A 17,770-nucleotide genomic window follows, 5' to 3' on the forward strand; every position below is an offset into this window, starting at 1 on the left:
AGACGATGGAGCAACGAGACGCGGAGCGATGGAAGGGAAGCTTCAGCGCACCCCTACCTGGCGCGCCAAATGTCGGATCTCGGGTTCCGGCAAAACCCTCAAGTTTCGAACACTGGGTGCGTGCGAAGATCTCCCCCTACCGATCCACATCCTAGTTTCGCTAAGATCTCAAGGGCTAACTTGACGAACTCACAACACAAAGGACACAAGATTTATACTGGTGTAATACCCTACTCCAGTGTGGTGGTGGTGGATAGCCTCTTGGGCTGAGGCTGAACAGTACAAGGGGAAGAACAACCTCCTAAGGAGAGGTGTTCTTGTGCTTGGTGAACTTGTGGTTGTTCGGATCTCATCCCCTAGCTATGGTGGTGGCTAGTCCTATTTATAGAGGCCTTGGTCCTCTCCCCAAATATTGAGCGGGAAGGGAGCCAACAATGGCCAATTTGAAAGGGGACAGCTAGTACAGCTTATCCTGACAAAAGCAGTCTTCGCTTGCAAAAGGTTCTGGTGGTGACGCCGCCTTGGGCTCCATGGTGACCTCAGTCTTGCCGTCCTGCTGGTCATGGTCTCATTGCACCGATATGGAAACATTTGCTTGACGCCTCGGTACTCCGCGCCTGCGCTTGCTTCCTTAGCACTAAAGAGGAAACAAGGACACTGTGCGCACTGGCGCCCGCCTGGCACCCGTCTGATCTTGATCGTCATGGCTCATCATTGGAACCTCGCTCTGCACTTTATTCACTTAACTACGAGGGGAGGTAAAGAACTGCCATCTAGCTCTGCACTTTATTCACCTTCTGTTTTGAGTAAACTTGTGACACCTACTCCTGCTATTCATTCTAATATGTCGCATGTTAGTGATGATGCAACTTCTGCTTTGCATTATACTTATGATGAAACTACTTCTATGCTTGATAATACTGTGCCACTAGGTGAATTTCTTGATGAACAACTTGTTAGGGTTAGAGAGAATGAAATTATGGAAACTGATAATATTGATGAAAGTGATGATGAAGATTCTCCCCTTAGATATGAATGCCTGTTGTTCTTGAGGTTATGTTACGGATGAAGAAACCGCTAGAGACTTCTTAGCTTGCAATGATAGATATGATCTTAAGAAATTATTAGTTAAGCTTAAAGAAAAGTCTTTGAATGCTAGAATGAAATATTACCCTGCTTTTGCTACTTCACCTATCTCTAGTTCCGATAAGGATCATGATTTTCTCTGTCGACCCTGAGTTATTACTTTGGTTGAATCTGATCCTTTTTATGGCTATGAATCTGAAACTGTTGTGGCACATCTTACTAAATTAAATGATATAGCCACCCTGTTTACTAATGATGAGAAAACTCGCTATTACTTTATCCTTAAGTTGTTTCCGTTCTCATTAAAGGGTGATGCTAAAACATAGTTTAATTCTCTTGATCCTGGTTATTTGCGTAGTCCCCAGGATATGATTTATTACTTCTCTGCTAAATATTTCCCCGCCCATAAGAAACAAGATGCCTTAAGGAAATATATAATTTTGTGCAAATTGAAGAACAGAGTCTCCCACAAGCTTGGGGGAGGCTTCTCCAATTACTTAATGCTTTGCCTGATCATCCTCTCAAGAGAAATGAAATACTTGATATCTTTTATAATGGACTAACTGATGCTTCCAGAGACCACCTGGATAGTTGTGCTGGTTGTGTTTTCAGGGAAAGAACTGTTGATCAAGATGAATTGCTATTGAATTATATGTTGAGTAATGAAAATGATTGGACACTTCCTAAACCAACTCCTAAGCCAACTCCGAAGAAAAGGGGTATTCTATTTCTCAGTCCTGAAGATATGCAAGAGGCAAAGAAATCTATGAAAGAAAAAGCTATTAAAGCTAAAGATGTTAAGAATTGACCACCTATTGAAGAGATACATCGTCTTGATAACCCGACACAGGTAGTAAAGGTAAATTCTCTCTGTAGATTTGATAAATGTGAAATCCCGTCTACTATAATTGCTAGCCAATGCTTGGATGAGTTTGATGACTTTATGGTTAAACAAGAAAACTTCAATGCTTATGTTGGCAGTCAATTGAAACGTAATGCTTATATGATTGAGCACTTGAGTGATTTTATGTCTAGAGTTAAAGGTGAACTTAAAATCATTAGTAAACATGCTTCTATGGTTACCACTCAAGTAGAACAAGTACTTAAGGCTCAGAATGATTTTCTCAATGAATTAAATAATAAGAAAAATGATAATGCCGTTAGAGTTATGACTAGAGGGGGTAAAATGACTTAGGAACCTTTGTATCCTGAGGGCCACCCTAAGAGAACTGAGCAAGATTCTCAGAGAACTAATGTTGATGCACCTAGTTCTTCTAAGAAGAAGAAAAAGAAAAATGATAGGACTTTGCATGCTTCTAGTGAACCTGCTATTGACACACCTGAGAATCCCCATGATATTTATAGTTCTGATGCTGAAACACAATCTTCTAATGAACATGAACCTAGTGATAATGTTAATGATGATGCCCATGTTGATGCTCAACCTAGTAATAACAATGATGTAGGGATCGAACCTGCTGTTGATCTTGATAACCCACAATCAAAGAATCAACATTATGATAAGAGAGACTTTGTTTCTAGGAAACACGGTAAAGAAAGAGAACCATGGGTTCAGAAACCCATGCCCTTTCCTCCTAAACCATCTAAGAAAAAGGATGATGAGGATTTTGAGCGCTTTGCTGAAATGATTACACCTATCTTTTTGCGTATGTGTTAGACTGATATGCTTAAAATGAATCCTTATGCTAAGTATATGAAAGATATTGTTACTAATAAAAGAAAGATACCGGAAGCTGAAATTTCCACCATGCTTGCTAATTACAGTTTTAAGGGTGGAATACCAAAGAAACTTGGAGATCCAGGAGTACCAACTATACCATGCTCCATTAAGAGAAACTATGTTAAAACTGCTTTATGTGATCTTGGAGCCGGTGTTAGTGTTATGCCTCTCTCTTTATATCGTAGACTTGATTTGAATAAGTTGACACCTACTGAAATATCTTTGCAAATGGCTGATAAATCAACAGCTATACCTGTCGGTATTTGTGAGGATGTGCCTGTTGTGGTTGCAAACGTTACTATTTTAACGGACTTTGTTATTCTTGATATTCTCGAGGACGATAGTATGTCTATTATTCTTGGTAGACCCTTTTTGAATACTGCAGGGGCTGTTATTGATTGCAACAAAGGCAATTTCACTTTTAATGTTAATGGCAATGAGCACACGGTACACTTTCTGAGGAAACAACCTCAAGTCCACAATATCAATTCTATTGGAAATATTCCAACAATTACTATTGGAGGTTTTGAATTTTCTCTTCCTGCTGTCAAGAAGAAATATGATATTCTTATTGTTGGGGATGTGCATATCCCCGTTGAGGTAACCTAGTGTTATTTGCAAATTCTCCGTTTTCATGCGATTCGGAATGAGTTTGTTAACAAGACCTGATCAACCATGTTAGTGGATTCCTTTTGACGAGCATGAGATGGATGAAGTTAGAAAGCACAACTCTCTATACCCTCCTTTTACTTTCTGTTATTTAGTTTAAATAAAGCAAAATAGTATTTTCTGTCTGTTTTCTGAATTATCCTTGCAATAAAAATACCCCGAAAATAAAAGTTCTCCAAATGCCCTAAAAATTTAATATGATTTTTTCTGGAATATTTAAGAATTATTGGCATTGAGAACACACCAGGGGGCCTCACCATGTGCCCATGAGGGTGGAGGGCGCGCCTTACCCCTAGGCGCGCCCCTTGCCACGTGGACCCCACGAGGGCCCCCTCCACTTATTCTTGCACCCACACACTTCGTCTTCCTCCAGAAAAAATCATCCACCAGCTCAAACCCGAGTTCTAGCTCATGTTGCTGCCATTTTCGATCTCCTTGCTCAAAGCTCCATTCACAAAACTGCTTTGGGGGATTGTTCTTCGGTATGTGACTCCTCCTATGGTCCAATTAGTTTTTGTCCTAGTGCTTTATTTATTGCAAATTTTTGCTGCTTAGGTGACACTGTTCTTGAGCTTGCATGTCAAATTTATGTGGTCAAAAGTAGTTTTAATGCATGATATCACCTCTAGGCACTTGTAGGAGTAGTTCCTATCAATCTTGTTGAGTTTGGTTCACTTTTATTTTGAGTTACTAAAATTTTCAGAAAATTATACAGAGATTTTTGAGGGGCTCTTCGAGCCGAAGCTCAAAGGATAAGCAAAGTGAAGAAAATAAGAAGCCCAAATATAATCTCCCTCGCACCATGGAGGTTCGGCCGTGTGAATGGCCTTGTGATGAGTTCTTGAGAGATGCCAGGATTTATGAAGATTTTTATCATTTGGCTGAGAATGCACCGACTTCCTCCACGACCAGCGTGAACAGTATCTCCTACTCACTAATATTTTGTGCAAAATTTTCATTTCCATGCTAGGAGATCGCCACCTTCGGTGGATTTTTATTTATATGATGAGCATAAGGAGATGTCACTTTATGACTTTTGTGTGGTTTGCAAGTTGCCCTTTGAGGGCAGCATAGAGGAACCACATCGTAATGATGTGAAGGGATTTATTGATATGATTGCGGTAGGGGAAACGAGGAAAGTTTCCGATGCAAGAATCACTAGCATACATTTTCCTGTTCTATGTTACTTTGCAATATTTGCTAGTAGATGCTTAATTGGTCGCGGGAACAGTGGAAATCTTAGTGCCCCTGATATTGTTATTTTGCGCCATGCTTTGTTTCATGATGCCACTTTTAGTTTCGGCGCTATTGTTGCTAAACGGTTAAATCTGAACTGTACAAAGGGCCCCGTCTTTGGAGGCATCTTTGCCTCGTGCCTTGCTGCACACTTTAATATACCTATTAGGCATTATGAGAAAGAGGAAAAGTTGTTGCCTCATATTTTTCTAGATTATAGTATTATGGTATCACATGATTTTATCGTTAAGAATAAGAAGAAGATGCTTAACTATAGACAGATATTTTATAAAAATTACTTTGAGACTATTACCTTGCTTGCTCCCTCTTTGTTCAAAACATTTTCAGGCACGTACCTTGTTTTGCTGGAGGCCATTCATGCATACCAGAGGCTGACATCAGCTCCAGAGCCTGAGCCGGAGCCACCACTTGACCCTCAGCGTCAGTCTGTTTATCAGTGGGATCCGGAGGAGATCGCTAACCAGTGGCACCCTGAGGATCCTCTTCAGTACACCGGAGAGGGCAGCTTTGATCCGTGGGCATAGACCAACTTAGGCAAAAAGCCTAAGCTTGCGGGAGTACGTATTTCTCACCGACATTACATTCATGTTCACACACTCATGCCAGTTGTCGGTGCTCATACTTTTTCATTGTAATATCCATGCTAGTTTATTTTATTTTTAAGCTTTCTTCTTGTGTGTTTGAAAAACCTTAATAAAAATCAAAAAAATTAGTTGTAGCCTTTAGCAAGTTTACTTTCCATGCCTGTAGTAGTAATTAAAAAGAAAACCCAAAAAGATCTCTCGTTCTTCTTTTGCTTGTTGGGAGCTTTCCCGTGTAAATAGTTTTGTTTATTTTCTTTTCTTTGGGGGTCGAGAGGAGAAGACCTTAATGAAAATGTTGAGTGGCTCTCATATGCATTATTGATGATCTAACAAAGAGCCCATATTACCTTGTCTTCTCCCTTGAATTGAATGCTTGCAGATTCCAGCTTAGTCCAATGCACGTGCACTATTATTATTATCCACACCATTCGGTTGTGCAAGTGAAAGGCAATAATGATGATATATGATGAACTGATTGAGATGAGAAAAGCTGGTATGAACTCGACCTCTCTTGTTTTTGTAAATATGATTAGTTCATCGTACCCGATTCAGCCTATTATGAATGAAACATGTTTGCAATGACACTTAGAGATTATAGTTGTTCATGCCATGCTTAAGTAGCTAGGAGTTTATAATGGTTTACCTCGTGTGTCAACATGCTATTAAAATGGTTGTGATGTGGTATGGTAGGGTGGTATCCTCCTTTGAACGATTCGAGTGGCTTGACTTGGCACATGTTCACGCATGTAGTTGAAACAAAATCAACATAGCCTCCACGATATTTATGTTCATGGTGAATTATATCCTACTCATTCTTGCATTCAGTGTTGATTAATTTTAATGCATGTTCATGACTGTTGTCGCTCTCTAGCTGGTCGCTTCCCTGTCTCTTTCTAGCCTTCACTTGTGCTAAGCGGGAATACTACTTGTGCATCCAATTCCATAAACCGCAAAAGTTATTCCATATGAGTCCACCATACCTTCCTATATGCGGTATCTACCCGCCGTTCCAAGTAAATTTGTATGTGCCAAACTCTAAACTTTCAAATGAAATTCTGTTTTGTATGCTCGAATAGCTCATGTATCAACTAGGGTTGTCTGTATATTCCATGCTAGGCGAGTTATTCTCAAGAGGAGTGGACTCCGCTCCTCACTCACGAGAAAATGGCTGGTCACCGGGATGCCCAGTCCCATGCTCAAACCAAATCAAAATAATTGCAAACAAAACTCCCCCAGGATTGTTGTTAGTTGGAGGCACCCGTTGTTTCGGGCAAGCCATGGAAGATGCTTGCTGGTGGTGGAGGAGTATAAACGTTACCATTCTGCTTGGGAACCGCCTATAATGTGTGTAGCATGGAAGATATCGAGATCTCTCGGTTGTTATGTTGACAATGAAAGTATACCGCTCAAAATATTATTCATCTCTATTTCAAAATCGAGCTCTGGCACCACTACAAATCCCTGCTTCCCTCTGCGAAGGGCCTATCTATTTACTTTTATGTTGAGTCATCATCCTCTTATTAAAAAGCACCAGTTGGAGAGCACCGCTGCCATTTGCATGTATTATTACTAGTTTACATCGAGTATGACTATGACTGGATCTCTTTTACCATGAATTACAATTTCCAGTCAGTCCTTGATATTCAGGGGTGCCCTGCATTTATGTTTTGCGATCAAAGGGCTAGCGAGATACCATCTTGTTATATCATATTGTGATTGTTTTGAGAAAGTGTTGTCATCCGAGATTTTTTATTATTGCTCGCTAGTTGATTATGCCATTGATATGAGTAAACATGAGACCTAAATGTTATTGTGAATATGGTTAGTTCATAATCTTTGTTGAAACCTTGAATGCTGGCTTTACATATTTACAACAACAAGAGCAAATAGAGTTTGTACAAGTTTTTCTTTATCACTTTCAGTTTATCAATTGAATTGCTTGAGGACAAGCAAAGGTTTAAGCTTGGGGGAATTGATACATGTCCATCGTATCTACTTTTCCAAACACCTTTGCCCTTGTTTTGGACTCTAACTTGCATGATTTGAATGGAACTAACCCGGACTAGCGCTGTTTTCAGGAGAATTGCCATGGTGTTATTTTTGTGCAGAAATAAAAGTTCTCGAAATGACGTGAAAATTAACGGAGAATATTTTTGGAATATATAAAAAATACTGGCAAAAAGAATCAAGGCCAGGGGGCCCACACCATGTCCACGAGGGTGGGGGGTGCGCCCCCTGCCTCATGGGCCCCCTTGTGCTCCACCGACCTCAACTCCAACTCTATATATTCACGTTCGGGGATAAAAAAATCAGAGAGAAGGATTCAATGCGTTTTACGCTATGGAGCCGCCGTCAAGCCCTAATCTCTCTCAGGAGGGCTGATCTGGAGTCCATTCGGGGCTCCGGAGAGGGGAATCCGTCGCCATCGTCATCATCAACCTTCCTCCATCACCAATTTCATGATGCTCACCGTCGTGCGTGAGTAATTCCATCATAGGCTTGCTGGACAGTGATGGGTTGGATGAGATTTATCATGTAATGGAGTTAGTTTTGTTAGGGTTTGATCCCTAGTATCCATTATGTTCTGAGATTTATGTTGCTATGACTTTGCTATGCTTACTGCTTGTCACTAGGGCCCGAGTGCCATGATTTCAGATCTGAACCTATTATTTTTTCATGAATATATGTGAGTTCTTGATCCTATCTTGCAAGTCTATAGTCACTTATTATGTGTTATGATCCGTTAACCCCGAAGTGATAATAATCGGGATACTTCCCGGTGATGACCGTAGTTTGAGGAGTTCATGTATTCACTAAGTGTTAATGCTTCGGCCCGGTACTCTATTAAAAGGAGGCCTTAATATCCCTTAGTTTCCGATAGGACCCCGCTGCCACGGGAGGGTAGGACAAAAGATGTCATGCAAGTTCTTTTCCATAAGCACGTATGACTATATTCGGAATACATGCCTACGTTACATTGATGAACTCGAGCTAGTTCTGTGTCATCCTATGTTATAACTATTGCATGAGGAATCACATCCCACATAATTATCCATCACAGATTCGTTGCCTAAGTTTTTCATATATTGATCTTTGCTTATTTACTTTTCCGTTGCTACTGTTACAATCACTACAAAACCAATACCGTTACTTTTGCTATCGTTACCATTACTATCATATTACTTGCTACTAAATACTTTGCTGCATATATTTAGTTTCCAGGTGTGGTTGAATTGACAACTCAGCTTCTAATACTTGAGAATATTCTTTGGCTCCCCTTGTGTCGAATCTATAAATTTGGGTTGAATACTCTACCCTCAAAAACTGTTGCGATCCCCTATACTTGTGTGTTATCAATACGATGTGGGCCGGATGACCAAGAGTCGTCGCGGAAAACTCTACATCGACGACGTAGGTTGGGGTCCCGAGGCTGGCTCAATTGAGTATGGGTACCGGTCCCCCTTCGGTGGAATCCATGTCTTCATCGGCAAGATCGATAAATCGGGCCCTGAGCCGGACACCTGCATCGACATCATCGAGACGGCTGAGCGCGCACGACCTGCCAAGCCCAATCAAACTGCTGTGAAGCATACCTTTGTTGGCTTCATACATGGGGCGGAATTTGAGGAAGGATTTGTGTCTGGTGGTGAGACGGCCATCTACTCTGATGGTGAATCGTCAACCCTTGAGACCAATTCAATGTATGAACTGCAGGATGATGCCAACAGTATTCTGGACCCTCATGAGCCGCCAAATAGGGTTGTGATCTTCATGGTTGGTACACAACCGACACTCGGCTCAATGACCACCGCGGCTATGACCTCTAGATCAGTGGCTGCGGCGACGGCCGGTGCTGGCGGCCCGTTGCGCCCGCCGGTTCAGGTTCTAACCGAATTGCTAGATGCTTTGGCGGCTTTGATGGGGGTGGAAGTGACCCCGGACACTCAAGAACAGCATAAGGTGGATGTGGCAAAGCTACGAAATGATATAGCTCAAGCCAAGGAAGAGCTGGCAACTGAAAACGCCAGGATGGCCACGGAGCGAGCTACTTTGGACGCTCAGGCACAACGGATTCAGGCAGAGTCTTTCCTGCTTACCTTGGATCAAAATACTTCAAATGCCGTCATGAGAAGAAGGCACCAGAGTCGCTTACCTATGGAGTACGATGCAAGAAACCTTTTCAACACGTCGGGGGCAGGGACCAGTGACCCGCCCATGGTTAACCGGACGGTTGAGGCGCCCATTACTGGAGCGCCGGTTCAGCCGTGCACTGCGGATCCGCCTCGTTTGGATATAACTCCGCCTCAGCATGTTCCGACACCGCCGGGTCATTATTCTAACCCTTTGGATAACATGCTTGTTGCGGCATCACGATTCGTGGCTCTCCCAGTTGAAGGCGAGTCGCCAGCTGCGATAGAGACGCGGAGGGCCAGAGAACTTCTTTAGACAGCAGTGGCTCAATAGGCAGTGAGGGAGTCCTGGATTAGGGGGTATCCGGACATCCGGATTATATCCTTTGGCCGGACTGTTGGACCATGAAGATACAAGATTGAAGACTTCGTCCCGTGTCCAGATGGGACTCTACTTGGCGTGGAAGGCAAGCTAGGCAATACGGATATGTATATCTCCTCCTTTGTAACCGACCTTGTGTAACCCTAGCCCCTTCCGGTGTCTATATAAACCGGAGGGTTTTAGTCCATAGGACAACATACAATCATACCATAGGCTAGCTTCTAGGGTTTAGCCTCTCCGATCTCGTGGTAGATCAACTCTTGTACTACTCATATTATCAAAAATAAATCAAGCAGGACGTAGGGTTTTACCTCCATCAAGAGGGCCCGAACCTGGGTAAAACATTGTGCCCCCTGCCTCCTATTACCATCCGACTTAGAAGCACAGTTCGGGACCCCCTACCTGAGATCCGCCGGTTTTGACACTGACATTGGTGCTTTCATTGAGAGTTCCTCTGTGCCCTCGCCGTAAGGAAGGATGCCTCATCTCGTTGTTAAAAACAACATTACCGCCGGGGGAGCCCTGGCTGTCGGCCAAACACTCTGGCTAGGCAGTTTCATCATGACCGCCTGTTCGGCTGCTGCACCGACGATGACTTCTCGGGTCATCAAAAACAGCCTCCACGTCGGCTCGAAATTCGCTGAGAAGATGGATCCAATGGAGCTCTCTTCCCTAACCGAGATCTTGGATCACATCGCCGCCTTGGGAGTCGCTACGGACTATGATCGGATTGGACTTAAACCCGATCAAAGGGAGATTAACTCTCCACCGGTCACCCATCATGTTGCGGGGGTGGAGGAACAATGCGGCGATTCTTCCTCTATCTTGAGGACTATCTATGTCCGGATTCCTGAGCTCTCTGATCCGGATACCCGTTTACGGGTGGACATCACCCAAGCCCTGAACCTAGAGTCAGGCAGCGGGCCAGGCTCACCGGGCAACATCCCGGAATCCGAACTTCCAAAATCGGAAACTCCTCGGCCCATGGGTCTCAGATCGGGTAGGGGTTCAGACTCAAACCCACCCACCCAGACATAAACGATTTTTCCCACATCAGGCAAGAGCCCCATGAAACAGTACATCATTATTGGGCTAGATTCCTCCTTGTGATGAACAAGGTTAAGGACTGCCGCGAGGAAGACACGGTCTCACTTTTCTGCAATAACTGCATGGACTAGGGAATCCTTAACGCCATAAGTCGCCGTGACATATCACGCTTCGCCAACTTGGTGCCCATAGTACGAAAGTACTGTGCGATGGAAAGTGCCTGGAAAATCGAAACGAAATTTTGGGATAATCCGGCTCCGAATATACACCCAGTCTAAAGTAAAAGGGTGCACTATCATAAGACACCCGAGTTAATTACAAAGAAGAAAAAACCCTCTACAGGGCGTGGAACCGTATTGGAGGGATGGCTCAACGGACCCTGCAAAATTCATAGTACAGCGGATACCATACCAACACACAGCCTTAGAGCATGTTGGATACTCTGGCAGGTGGCCAAAAGCGGCGAGGATCTTCTCATCCCAGATACCACAGAGCACCATCCCAGGGATAACAATACAGTATTAATGGTCTTTGAGACCTTCACATCAAATAATAGGCGCAAGCGAACACTCCGCAGCATTGCCGAAATCTGCCACGTAGCAGCAATAAATCCATGGAGTGACATGGCTATTACCTTCAATGCCAGTGACGAACCAAAATTCCGAATAGCCTGAGCACTAGCTCCACTGGTCCTCAGTCCAATTGTGGACGGCTTTTGACTCACCAAAGTACTCATGGACGGCGGCAGTGGATTAAACCTCATCTACGAGGAAACTCTTCAAAAAATGGAAATAGACTGGAACCGCATTGAGCAAAGCAGCACAACCTTCAGAGGAATCATCCCCAGTCAGGAAGCACGCTGTGCTGGGAAAATCACACTAGATGTGGTATTCGGCACACCGGAGAACTATAGGTCCGAAGAAATTACATTCCAAGTGGCCCCGTTCAGTAGTGGATACCACACCCTCTTGGGACGGGAGGCATTCATGATCTTCCAAGCCATTCCCCATTATGGGTACATGAAGCTCAAAATGCCTGGGCCCAACGGAATCATCACTCTCGTTAGTGATCCAGACACAACACTCCGCGCCGAAAACAAAACAGCAGCATTGGCCCTCGAGGCATTATCCGAAGCCCTTTCGGCCGAGGAATTAACTGCGCTATGCTCCAAAGTGGACATGGACGATGTGATACTTCACAAGAGATCCAAGTCCACCTCTTTTAAACCAATGGATGAAATAGTCAAATTCCAAGTCCACCCAATGGACCCTACAAAAACAGCCTCCATCGGGGCACAGTTAAACCCCGCCGTGGACGCCGCACTACGAGAGTTCCTACGTGAGAATTCGGACATATTCGCCTGGCACCCCTCAGACATGCCAGGAATCCCACGCAGGCTGGCCGAGCACAGCCTCAATATCCTAAAGGGATTCAAGCCGGTCAAGCAGGCTCTTCGGCATTTCTCTGAACCTAAGAGACAGGCTATGGGAGAGGAACTAGCCAAGTTATTGGAGGCCGGATTTATTAGAGAAATAAAACACCCGGACTGTCTAGCAAACCTGGTGATGGTACCAAAGAAGGACAAATCCTGGCGCCTATGTGTCGATTTCAAGGACCACAACAAGGCTTGCCCAAAGGATCCCTTCCCCCTCCCCCCATTGATCAAATTATCGATGCTACCGCAGGACACGAGTCATTGTGTTTCCTCGAAGCATACTCCAGCTACCACCAAATCAAGATGGCGGAGTCCGACCAAGCCGTAACGGCATTTATCACACCATACGGCCCATTCTGTTTCAACACAATGCCTTTTGGGCTCAAAAATGCCGGCGCAACGTATCAGCGCATGATTCAGACATGTCTAGAGAAACAGATCGGCAAAACAGTAGAGGCATACGTAGATGATGTGGTCGTCAAAACCAAACACGTCGAATCTCTAATAGACGACTTGAGGCTCACATTCGACAACCTCCGAACATACGACATCAAGCTCAATCCGGAAAAATGCGTTTTCAACGTATCAGCCGGAAAGCTCCTGGGCTTCATTGTCTCCAGTAGAGGAATTGAAGCTAATCCGGCCAAAATTCGAGCTTTGTCACAGTTGCCTACCCCAACAGACCTCAAACAAATCCAGAAATTAACTGGATGTGTGGCGGCTCTAAGCCGCTTTATCGCCCGCTTAGGAGAAAAGGCATTACCCCTTTATCGCCTCCTTCGGCGCACCGAACACTTCGAGTGGACGAACGCCGCCACAGCCGGATTGGAAGAAATAAAAGCCATACTGGCAACCAACCCAATCCTGGCCGCGCCAAACATTGGCGAACCAATGTTGTTATACGTTGCGGTAACTCATCAGGTTGTAAGCATAGTGCTCGTCGTCGAACGAGAAGCGGACGGACATAAATTCCCTCTTCAAAAGTCGGTATATTATGTATCCACTGTCCTCACTCCATGCAAATCACGGTACCCACATTATCAAAAGATAGCCTATGCGGTATTCATGGCACCCCGGAAGTTGCGATGCTACTTTCAAGAGTGTTCAATTACAGTAGCCTTGGAAGTGCCACATAATGATATTATAAACAACCGCGACGCCATGGGACGGATTGCCAAATGGGCCATTGAGCTCCTCCTGTTCGACATAACATACAAACCTCGGCGAGCCATTAAATCGCAAGTATTGGCCGACTTTGTCGCCGAATGGACGGAAGCCGAACTCCCTAAAGAGTACGGCGCATACTCCAATTGGATCATGCACTTCGACGGCTCCAAAATGATGGCCAGTCTGGGGGCTGGCATCGTCCTGACGTCCCCAACCGGAGATACCGTTCAGTACATACTGTAGATACTCTATACAAACTCCAACAACGCAGCCGAATACGAAGCCCTGCTGCATGGTCTTCGGATGGCAGTCTCCATGGGCATTCAACGCCTGGAGGTGCGTGGGGATTCGAACCACGCAATATCCCAAATAAATGGAGACTTCGATGCCAAGGATCCGAAGATGGCGGCCTATCGAAACACCATCCTAAAGATGTCATCTCGGTTCGAGGGCCTCGAATTTCACCATGTGGCTTGGGAAAACAATCAGGCAGCAGATATCCTCGCCCGCATCGGTGCAAAACGCGACGCGGTCCCCCCAACATCTTTTTGGAGATGTTGTTTAAGCCAGTGGTGGTATGGGAAGGGGACACCGGTAACAATAGTCCGAACACGGCCAAAATGCCCGATACCGAACACTCTGACATAATTGGAGGCTCTGCCACCGAAATAACACCTTCAGCCCACGTAATAATGGCCGTCATCGCCCCATGGACAGAACCATTCCTGGCCTACCTAACTAGTCAGGAACTTCCCGAGGACCAAAATGCGGCGATCTAAGGCCTACAGGGTCCACGAGGGAGAGATGTATAAGAAAATCACTACCGAAGTCCTTCAAAGGTGCATCTCCGAAGAGGAAGGGCGGACGCTTTTGGCAGAAATTCACGCCGGACTTGGAGGCCACCACGCTGCAGCCCGGTCCCTTGTAAGCAAGGCCTTCCGTACAGGGTTTTATTGGCCGACGACCCGGGCAGACGCACAGGACTTGGTCCAACGTTGCGCCGGTTGGTAGCTTTTTGCAAACCAAAGCCACATGCCACCCACTGCCCTCCAAACAATCCCCATTACCCAGCCCTTTGCGGTCTGGGGGCTTGACATGGTTGGAACCCTTAAAGGGGGAACCCATAAGAAACAATACTTACTGGTCATGGTAGATAAATTCACCAAATCGATAGAAGCCAAACCTGTTAAAACAACTGAATCCGGACCGGTGATAGACTTCATATCCGGGGTCGTACACCGTTATGGCGTCCCCCACAGCATCATCACTGACAACGGCACGAACTTCACGACCGATGAGGTAAAACTCTGGTGCAGCAACATGGGCATCAAGCTCGATTATGCTTCCGTCTATCACCCACAAACTAACAGCCAAGTTGAGCGAGCAAATGGTCTTATCATGAGCGGCATTAAACCCAGATTAGTGCGGTCCTTAAAGGAGTCTAACACGCACTGGGTAGAGGAGCTCGACTCCGTACTCTGGGGGCTGCGGACCACGCCAAATCGCACTACCGGATATACACCCTTCTTTATGGTGTACGGTGCAGTGGCAGCTCTGCCCTGCGACATAATTCATGACTCACCTCGAGTGCGCATGTACGAAGAAAGAGAAGCCGGGCTCGATCGGCAGGACAGTCTAGACACCCTGGAGGAGGAGCGCGACGTGGCAAAAGCCCGTTCCGCATTTTATCAGCAACAGGCTCGCAGATACCAAAGGAGAGAAGTACGGGCCAAAACTTATAACATTGGTGAATTAGTTCTACGCCTGCCGGAGAAGAAAAAGTCCAAGCTCGAGCCCAAATGGGAAGGTCCCTTCATTATTGACCAAGTTCTCACCGGTGGAGTGTACCGTCAGCGAGATGCATCAAATAATCGACTTGAGCCGAACCCATGGAACGCAGCCAGGCTCCGAAGATTATACGCCTAGCGCCGGACTCTGTGTTCGTCTCCTTCCTCTGTCCATTTTTTGCATATATATTATCTGTGTTTTTTCTCTTTCTTTCTTTTATTCTTTCTCTAGGCCTTCAAGGGCTAACTTGTGCCTCGCTTGCACATTATAGATGCGCTAACCGTGCTCATTACACCTGGGGGCTTCTTACACAGAAGCTTAATTATCTATCTGGGCTTCACTCCCCGCACATGTGTTATTCTTCCGCATGTACCTTTACTTCGCCACTATATGCATCGATATAACTTAAGTTTTGGCCAAGCTGGGTTGCCTGGCTCTTGTATTTATGCCCTACGTTCCCGTTAATTCGGCTAGGGCATAAGGGGAGCACCTCTGCGATTGTTACTGCCGGGTCAGCCGGATGTGTACCTCAGACTAGGTGAAGCCGAAAGCTAGCGTTCTTAAGGGAATTTAGTCGGCGAACAAAAGATGTTTTTTATTTATTTATTTTCCATATGTGCCCCCAGATGTTTTTGCCTGCGTTTTCTCTCGCAGTACGAACGTGCACTTTAGGGCATGCATACCCAGGGAAAGGAACCATTAACATAACTAGTTGGGCACTTGTGTGTTCAAGCACTAATGACCCCTACTCCTGGTTTCCACGCATACCCTGGTTCTTATATAGCTGGGCGGGTATTCGGACACACTCCGGACTATCGGGTCCCGAGGTTGAAGCGAAAAGGTCCGCCATGACAAATGATCTACAATCCGGCTAGAAGGCATTGTAAATGTCACTTTAATTACATAGTCATGTAGACTGACTAAATTCCTCTTCTATACCATCCAACAGGCGGTCTAGCCTACAATCCTGTTGGGAATACTTTGCGGCTAATTCTACTTGCCCATACACTAAGCTAACGGGGATTTCTTTCCCATCGGGCCCCATAGGTCTGACCTCGGCCATGTGGTTCAGGTCAGTCTTGGTATACCGCGTCTTCACCATGGCCCAGGCTTCCCTGGAACCTTGACGGCATGCCGATATCTTCCATAATCGGAAGCGCCGCTGTGCTCCCTTGAGCTTCTCCGCAAGCTCTACAATGCCTTCTGGCAGGGAGACGGCTGGCACAAGGCCTGGGCAACACCTTGCATCACCTACCGAACTTGTTCGTGCAGTTGTGAGAGCTCGGATAGAAGATCACCCGCAGACCCGGGCATCTCCTCCGCAGGACGACCAGTCAGCATACCTGCAGACATAACTCTGTTAGCCAGCTTCTCCGCCGACCCCTTTATAAGGGTTCGTTCAAGCACTTACTGAAAATGCCGTGTCAAAGCCGCTTATTCTCCTTCTCGGAGTCCGCAAGCTGGGCTCGAACATCTTTCAGTTCCACGCTCAGCTTGGTATTGGCATCTTGGAGATTGTTTTTCTCCCGCCTGACCTCAGTCAGCACACGTTCGCCAGCCTTTAGTTGTCGTACGGCATGCCGGTCCTCCGGATTCTCTCCGGATTCATCTATAATATCTATTGTTAGATCTGCAGCCACGCCGCACGCTATATGGTACCTGTCATTCTTTGAAAGAAATGTTACCAGTTGGGGACTTTTTAGGTTCCTTCAATGTGGCAACAGCGGCCCGAAGTTGGGTCTTGCACTCCTCGAACTCCTGTGACAGTCGAGTATTCTTCTCTGTAAGAACCAGCACAATAAGATGATCCTTAAATCAGTTCTGCTAACTGTTTCAAGTCTCAGGGGCTACTGATACATATAATCGTCAGATTTGCTTACCCGTACATCCTTTACATACTGGTTCGTGGCTCTGGCTAGACCATTTTGAGCAACACGGAGGTACGCCTCTCCAGAATTGAAGGCATCAAATTCCTCTGGTGAGAAGCAAGCGTCGTGGAGTACGGCCCGACGACGCCTATGATCCATGGCGCTCTCCACTTCTGAATTCGTAGAGGATAGCCTATCTGCATCCTGTGTAGGGGGAGTATCCGGCGTCCGCCCCATGTCGGCTTCCGCCTCTATGTCCGGTCCTGGAGCCCGACTGGTGGAAGCGTGATCGGCAGCCTCATCGGACATATTCCGGCGAGTGTTTTTTCTGTTAAAGAAACATGGACGTCATTACATTTCAAGAAAGACGACAACCACGGAGCGGGGTTTCTGTCATACCTCTGCGCCGGCGTCTCCGTCCTGACCGCCTTCCTTTTTGTCCTGCCCGGCCTCGGTGCCTCTTGTTGGCGAGTTGCTGCGGGTTCGGCATGGCGTCCCGTATGCCTTCCCTGTAAAACACCATATGTATATGGTAGGTGAAGTGTCTAAAAGGGGATCCTAGTTTTTGGAGTTGGGATTTTTGGTTTTTCTTACGTGCGACGCAGGAAGCAGTCCG

Source organism: Triticum urartu, chromosome 4A (assembly GCF_056163025.1).
Source record: "Triticum urartu cultivar PI428250 chromosome 4A, HENAU_Tu73, whole genome shotgun sequence".
NCBI classification, from domain to species: Eukaryota; Viridiplantae; Streptophyta; class Magnoliopsida; order Poales; family Poaceae; genus Triticum; species Triticum urartu.